Source organism: Ahaetulla prasina, chromosome 1, assembly GCF_028640845.1.
Source record: "Ahaetulla prasina isolate Xishuangbanna chromosome 1, ASM2864084v1, whole genome shotgun sequence".
Lineage (NCBI taxonomy): Eukaryota > Metazoa > Chordata > Lepidosauria > Squamata > Colubridae > Ahaetulla > Ahaetulla prasina.
The window spans coordinates 36417460-36425153 of NC_080539.1; the positions used below are offsets into that span (position 1 = coordinate 36417460).

The 7694-nt window shown below is 38.9% G+C and overlaps 1 long non-coding RNA gene across 1 annotated transcript; it reads left to right on the plus strand.

Annotated features, from left to right (window-relative positions):
* Positions 1-2288: 2288 nt before the first annotated feature.
* Positions 2289-3640, plus strand: LOC131189050 (uncharacterized). Its single transcript, XR_009152889.1, has 3 exons — positions 2289-2352; positions 3202-3319; positions 3459-3640. It is a non-coding gene; the product is annotated as an uncharacterized LOC131189050 (long non-coding RNA).
* The last annotated feature ends 4054 nt before the right edge of the window (positions 3641-7694 follow it).

Genomic DNA, 7694 nt, shown 5'->3' on the forward strand with positions numbered 1-7694 from the left:
CAGAATAGAATAGAATAGAATAGAATAGAATAGAATAGAATAGAATAGAATAGAATAGAATAGAATAGAATAGAATAGAATTTTATTGGCCAAGTGTGATTGGACACACAAGGAATTTGTCTTGGTGCATATGCTCTCAGTGTACATAAAAGAAAAGATATGTTCATCAAGGTACAACATTTACAACACAATTGATGATCAATATATCAATATAAATCATAAGGATTGCCAGCAACAAGTTATAGTCATACAGTCATAAGTGGAAAGAGATTGGTGATGGGAACTATGAAACGATTAATAGTAGTGCAGATTCAGTAAATAGTCTGACAGTGTTGAGGGAATTATTTGTTTAGCAGAGTGATGGCCTTCGGGAAAAAACTGTTCTTGTGTCTAGTTGTTCTGGTGTGCAGTGCTCTATAGCGTCGTTTTGAGGGTAGGAGTTGAAACAGTTTATGTCCAGGATGCGAGGGATCTGCAAATATTTTCACGGCCCTCTTCTTGATTCATGCAGTATACAGGTCCTCAATGGAAGGCAAGTTGGTAGCAATTATTTTTTCTGCAGTTCTAATTATCCTCTGAAGTCTGTGGTTTTCTTGTTGGGTTGCAGAACCGAACCAGACAGTTATAGAGGTGCAAATGACAGACTCAATAATTCCTCTGTAGAATTGGATCAGCAGCTCCTTGGGCAGTTTGAGCTTACTGAGTTGGCGCAGAAAGAACATTCTTTGTTGTCCTTTTTTAATGATGTTTTTGATGTTAGCTGTCCATTTGAGATCTTGCGATATGATAGAACCCAGAAATTTGAAGGTTTCTACTGTTGATACTGTGTTGTCAAGTATTGTGAGAGGTGGAAGTATGGAAGGGTTTTTCCTAAAGTCTACCACCATTTCTACGGTTTTGAGTGTGTTCAGTTCCAGATTGTTTTGGTTGCACCACAAGGCTAATCGAACTTACACAATAACCAAGTTGAAAAGGACATTCTACTCCAATCACCTGCTCAAGCAGGAGACCCTATACCTCATCAGACAAATGGCTTTCCAAACTATTCTTAAAAACCTCCAGTGATAGAGCACCCAAAACATCTGTAGCCAAGCTGTTCCACCGGTTAATTGTTCTCACCCTCATAAAATTTCTCTTTCTGGTATGTTTCCATCCATCCTTCTCTCAGTTCTTTGCATATTAGGTTGAACTCCTCCCTTTCTCTGTAACAATCTTTCGAATATTGGAAGGCTATTAGCATCTCACCCCTAGTCCTTCTCTTTATTATATTGGACACACCCAGTTTCTGCAACCATTCAGTCTATGTTTTAGCCTCCAGCTCCCTAATCATCTTTATTGCACTTTATTGTACCTTCATAAAGTTTCTATCATGGTATCCAAAGCTGGATACAGTATTCCAAGCTTTTTTCTAGAAAGCAACATAAAACAATTAACAATTGGATTTTTTTTTTGTACCTGTACCACACTTCTAGCTCATATGCAAATGGCTATTCACTAGGCATCTGAAATCCCTCTCACAGCTACTGCTATTGAGCCACGTTTCATCCCTTCTATACTTGTGCATTTTGCCTAAGTGTAAAGCCATGTTGTTCTCACCACTGAAATCTAGAGATAAGTAATAAAACTATGGCCCCCTGAGATCCTGTATAGCTGAAGCATCTGTAAACACTCAATATAATCAGAGAACTGCTAATAATTCTTGATTAAGGCTAAAGGAATATTTCCAACACTAGACATATTCTCTGTCTTCAGGGAAATAGAAATCACCTGCATGAGAGAGAAACCTACAATGAAAGCCAAAGAAGCCTGTGCTTCATCTGAGTGCAAAAAAAAAGACCCACCAAAAAGCAGAGCAGCTGTTTTCCCAAAATCCACCCATAAAAATGTGTCAGTCCCAGATTTCTACCATTTGGTTCTAAGGGCTCTTCCAAAACTGCAGCCACTAGTGAATATGGCTGAGCATGATCATTGTGGATTGGTAGAGTTTGGGCAGCAATTCAATAAGGAATTTTCTTTACTTTATTAGGACATTGCAAATCCTGAATCTCCAATCTTTTACAACCATAGTAGGTTAGCTGTTCAACTAAGTCTGTAGCTTTTCCGAGGACTTTTGCAGCATCAGACCCATAGGAGTGTTTCAACACAAGGAAGAGGCACCATTGCCTTATGTAATAACTGTAAAAATAAACCTACAAGTATTTGCAATAGTTCACTGAGGTGATATGATGCAACCATTATAATTCGATAAATAGAGAGCTTGTCTGTCCCAGGACTAAGATCTGGTCCAGACCAATCCCAGCATGAAGATCCTTTATCTGCTGTTCGCATTTCTTTTCCTCGGCCTGGCTCAAGGTAAGAATATCCTTGAAAGCAGGATAATCTTCAACATTTTCTTTTTGTTTTACTTTATAGAAATAGCATTGAACTCTGTGAACTATTGACCACAGAGGATGAAAGAGGATTAGATGAAACCCGGCTGGGTCTATCTGGACCAGTCTCTCTCTCTCTCTCTCTCTCAAACCGAAGCTCTGCATGGTGTCCCTGTTGAGAGAAAAGCAGGAGGAAGGTGTACTAGATTCCTTCACCATCTTGAGTTATTTTTAAAAAAATTAGATGGGGAAAAATGAAAGATATATATTAATCATCTAATGAATATATTTGATTTAAGGTGGGAAAAAGAGAAGAAATTGCAGCAAAATATCATAAATGCACAGCATTTCAAGAGCAGAAAAAACCAGTGATAGAAACATTAAGAAAAGGGGGAGAAAGCCAAAGGAAAACCAAACTTCTCCTGAAGTTTAAAGGAAGTTAACCCTTCTCACTCAAGATTTTTACCCAGCAGAACCAGCCACTGTAACCCAGCATTATTTTTCAGCAAGCAAGGATCCATGTAATACTGCAGAGAAATATATCACAGCAAGAGCTCCCCCTCTAATGAACCAGATTATTTCTTTTCCCCTACCTTAATAGATGTAGGTTTACCAGCAAATTCATCTCTGAACCAGGTTTCATGCCTGATGTATTTGAGCTGCTCCAGGGAAATCAGGAGAAACGGACTCTTGTGGTCAGAGAAAACTTGCTGTAGTCCTAGGAGTCCTGCAATTCTGTAAAAGAAGGTAGTGTCTTGGAAGGAAAAGTGTATTTAAATATTAAGGAATCTTCACTCATTGTTTACCTGTCTCCTCTTTGCCTTTTCATTAGGGAAGGCCTATCAGCTCTGTGCTAGAAGAGGAGGACACTGCAAGTGGCGTAAGTGTCCTCCTCGCCACCAATGCATTGGGCGAAAGGGCTGTCCGATTGGATGGAGATGCTGCATACCGTAAGAAAACTCTCCTCTAATAGAGATACTAAATTGAGATTATCTGCCTGATATTGTTTGCATTAACAAAGCTTTGCAAAAAACTGAAATTAACTTAAACTCACTTTGATCAATCTATTATTTTATCTCATTTGTACAGCTGGTATGGAAAATAATGCCATCTCCATCTAACACCTGGAACGCCTTCAAGATATGGCCAATGACCTGAGATTACCGCCTGCTATCGCTTTTTCTTTCTTTACATAAATCAAATTTCTATCTATCAAACTTGAAAACATTAATGCATTGAAGTAAAATTTGGCAAATATTCCTTGCAATAAAGCTAAATGAGCATTGCAGACATTGTGCAAGTTCTTTAACAGGGACCTGGGGCATTATATCCCTATGAGAGGCAGAAGGAGGGAGAGAAAGGGGGTGAAGGGAGGGAGGGAGAGGGAGAGAGAGATAAAGAGAAAATGGGGAGAGAGAAAGACGGGAGCCATCTCTTTGCCTACATTTCAGTGTGAAAGGTGTTACCTGCTTTTCAACTACCACCACCAGATGGATTCGTAACTGGCTGACCAACCGCACTCAACGTGTAGTCCTCAACGGAACTACATCCACATGGAGGGAAGTATGCAGTGGAGTACCCCAAGGCTCTGTTTTAGGCCCAGTACTCTTCAACATCTTCATCAATGACTTGGACGAGGGGATAGATGGGGAACTCATCAAATTTGCAGATGACACCAAGCTGGCAGGAATAGCCAACACTCCAGAAGATAGGCTCAAGTTACAGAAAGATCTTGACAGACTTGAACATTGGGCGCTATCTAACAAAATGAAATTCAACAGTGAAAAAATAAGGTTCTACATTTAGGCCAAAAAAACAAAATGCACCAGTACCGTATATGTGGTACCTTGCTCAATAGTAGTACCTGTGAGAGGGATCTTGGAGTCCTAGTGGATAACCATCTAGATATGAGCCAGCAGTGTGCAGCAGCTGTTAAGAAAGCCAACACAGTTCTGGGCTGCATAAACAGAGGATAGAATCAACATCACGTGAAGTGCTAGTACCACTTTATAATGCCTTGGTAAGGCCACACTTGGAATATTGCATCCAGTTTTGGTCGCCACGATGTAAAAAAGATGTTGAGACTCTAGAAAGAGTGCAGAGAAGAGCAACAAAGATGATTAGGGACTGGAGGATAAAACATATGAAGAACGGTTGCAGGAACTGGGTATGTCTAGTTTAACAAAAGAAGGACCAGGGGAGACATGATAGCAGTGTTCCAATATCTCAGGGGCTGCCACAGAGAAGTGGGAGTTGGGCTGTTCTCCAGAGCACCTGAGGGTAGAACAAGAAGCAATGGGTGGAAACTGATCAAGGAAAGAAGCAACTTAGAACTAAGGAGAAATTTCCTGACAGTTAGAACAATTAATAAGTGGAACGACTTGCCTTCAGAAGTTGTGAATGCTCCAACACTGGAAATTTTTAAGAAAATGTTGGATAACCATCTGACTGAGATGGTGTAGGGTTTCCTGCCTGGGCAGGGGGTTGGACTAGAAGGCCTCCAAGGTCCCTTCCAACTCTGATGTTATGTTATATGTTATGTTACATATTATGCTATAATTTCTGAGAGTCTCATTCTTTCCTTTTATTCAAATGAATTACATTTTGATTCTTTTATTCAAACGAATTACATTTTGATGTGTTTTAGAATATCCCACCTCCTTTGAACTGCATGCTGCAATAGTTTTGATTTGAGAAAGGAAATGAGGATAAAAGTGGAAAAGGGAAATCTAGCTGAAGTACTAGCTCAGTAATTAGTTACAATATACCCTGCATAAGTTTTTAAAATGCTGCAATCAAAAGGTAGATAAATAATGGATATGTGCAAATTATTGCTCCTAGGATTACACTAGTAATTACTATTTGTATTTTAATAATTGTTTTCAGTGAAGTCTGATTCAAAGCTGGGATTTTAACATTTGATAGGATGATTTGTGTCACAAGTTAAATATTTATATCCCCTTATAAATTTAGACACTGTAATAAAGGAGAAGTGTGTCCCTATTAAATGCAGACTATAAAATATTTGCTTCTGTAATTGCCAAAAGATTAAAAAGATTTTTGATTGAGTTTATACATTCTGATCAAAATGGGTTTTTACCTAAGAGGCAAATTGGAAACAATGTTAGAATAATTTTGGACACACTGCAGTACTATGAAGTACATAGTGAAAAACATTTAGCATTAATCTTTTTGGATGTCCAGAAAGCATTTAATAATGTAAATTGGCAATTTATGTTGCAACAATTAAAATGCATGGACTTTGGTGAAAAATTTATAAATACGATAAAAGGCAATTTACACACACCAGGGAACTAAAGTGATGATGAATGGAGATGTGACAGAAAATAAAAGGAATGGAAATCAAAAAAGAAAAATACATATTACAAGCATTTGCAGATGGATTTAGGCTTTATATTAGAAGAACCATTAGAAACTGGTCATAAATTGATAGGGATATTGGAAAAGGTCAGTTTGCATTCCAATTCCAAAGGAAGGCAATGCCAATGCCAAAGAATGTACAAACAATAGCACCATTGCACTAGTGGTGGGTTGCTACCAGTTTGGACTGGTTATTGAGAACCTTTGGCAAAAATCTGGCCAAGTTCGCAGAACCGGTAACGATGCCCAGCTGGCCACGCCCCCGAACCGGTTCTCTTGGCTGAAGAGGTTGTAAAAAACAAAAGGTTTTAAAAGGCTCCTCTGGCGATCCCAGCTGAATTGCCTGATCACCAGAACCTTTAAAAAACATGTTTTCTACAAGCTCTTTAACAAGCCGATAAAACAAGCCGTTAAAACAATCCTTTTAAGAGGTTCTGGGCTGCAATGAGGCAACTTCAGCTGGGAGCCTTTTAAAACTTTTCAGAGGAGCCTTTTAAAACTTTTGTTTTTACAACCTCTTTGGACAAGGGAACTGGTTTGGGGGCGTGGCTAGCTGGGCAGGATACAGATCCCAGATTGATACAAAACTATAGACCAATCTCTCTGTTAAATGTAGATAATAAAATATTCGCTACTATTATTGCCAACAGACTAAAGAAAGTTTTGAACGATTATATACACTCAGATCAAAACAGATTCCTCCCAGACAGACAAATTAGAAATAACTTAAGAATAATAATGGACAGTTTAGAATACTATGAAGCCCATCCAGAGAATCAAGTAGCCTTTGTTTTCTTGGATGCTCAAAAAGTATTTGACAATCTCAATTGGCAATTTATGATTCAACAAGTGTATGATATGAATTTTGGCACCAAATTTGAGAATATCATAACAGCAATATATTCGACACAAAAAGCAAAAATTATAATCAATGGAGAAAATACCCAAACTTTAAATATAGAGAAAGGAGTTCGACAAGGCTATCCCATATCTCCTCTGATCTTTATACTTTCATTAGAAGTATTATTAGAACGAATTAGACAAAACCCAGAAATAAAAGGATTGAAAACCAGAAGTGAACAATATAAACTGCAAGCACTTTCAGATGATTTGGTTTTTATCATTGAAGAACCATTAGAGAGAGGACAAGCACTAATTAAGGAATTAGAAAGGTATGGAACTGTAGCAGGACTAAAAATAAATAGACAGAAAATGAAACTTCTGCCGAAAAATTTAACAGAACCACAAATAATAGAACTGGAAAGATCACTTGGACTCCAAACAACAAGAAAAATCAAATACTTAGGGATATGGCTGACAGCGCACTGTAAAGCGATAAAGGAGAATAATTACAACAAATTATTACAATAAACAAAAAAAGATTTAGAATTGTGGATGAAGATGTAGCTGTCACTATTAGGAAGAATAGCAGCTGTAAAGATATCTATACTACCAAAATTCCTATATCTGTTTCAGACTATCCTGAAGCTTGTTGATCACGTACCTGGCTCCTTGCTGCGTGACAACAGCCCTGCCCGAGCTGTTGGAGTTGCTAGCTGGGTTGGCAGTTGAAACCCCTAGACTGTTGGTCATGGGGGATTTCAACTTGCCATCAACTAGCACGGCATCCTCGACCGCTCGGGAGTTCATGGCTTCCATGACGGCCATGGACCTGACTCAATTAATTGATGGCCCTACTCACATTGGGGGAGGCACCCTAGACTTGGTTTTTATCTCTGGCCAGTGGTTGAATGATCTGATTTTAAATGATTTAGTTATCAACCCTTTGTCATGGTCAGATCATTTTCTCCTTCGTCTGGACTTTCAGACCGCTACCCACCACCGCAGGGAGACAGAACCAATGCGTTGGTTCCATCCCAGGTGCCTGATGGACCCTGAGAGGTTCCTGACGGAGCTTGGGCCGCTTCCCGAGAACCTGGCCCA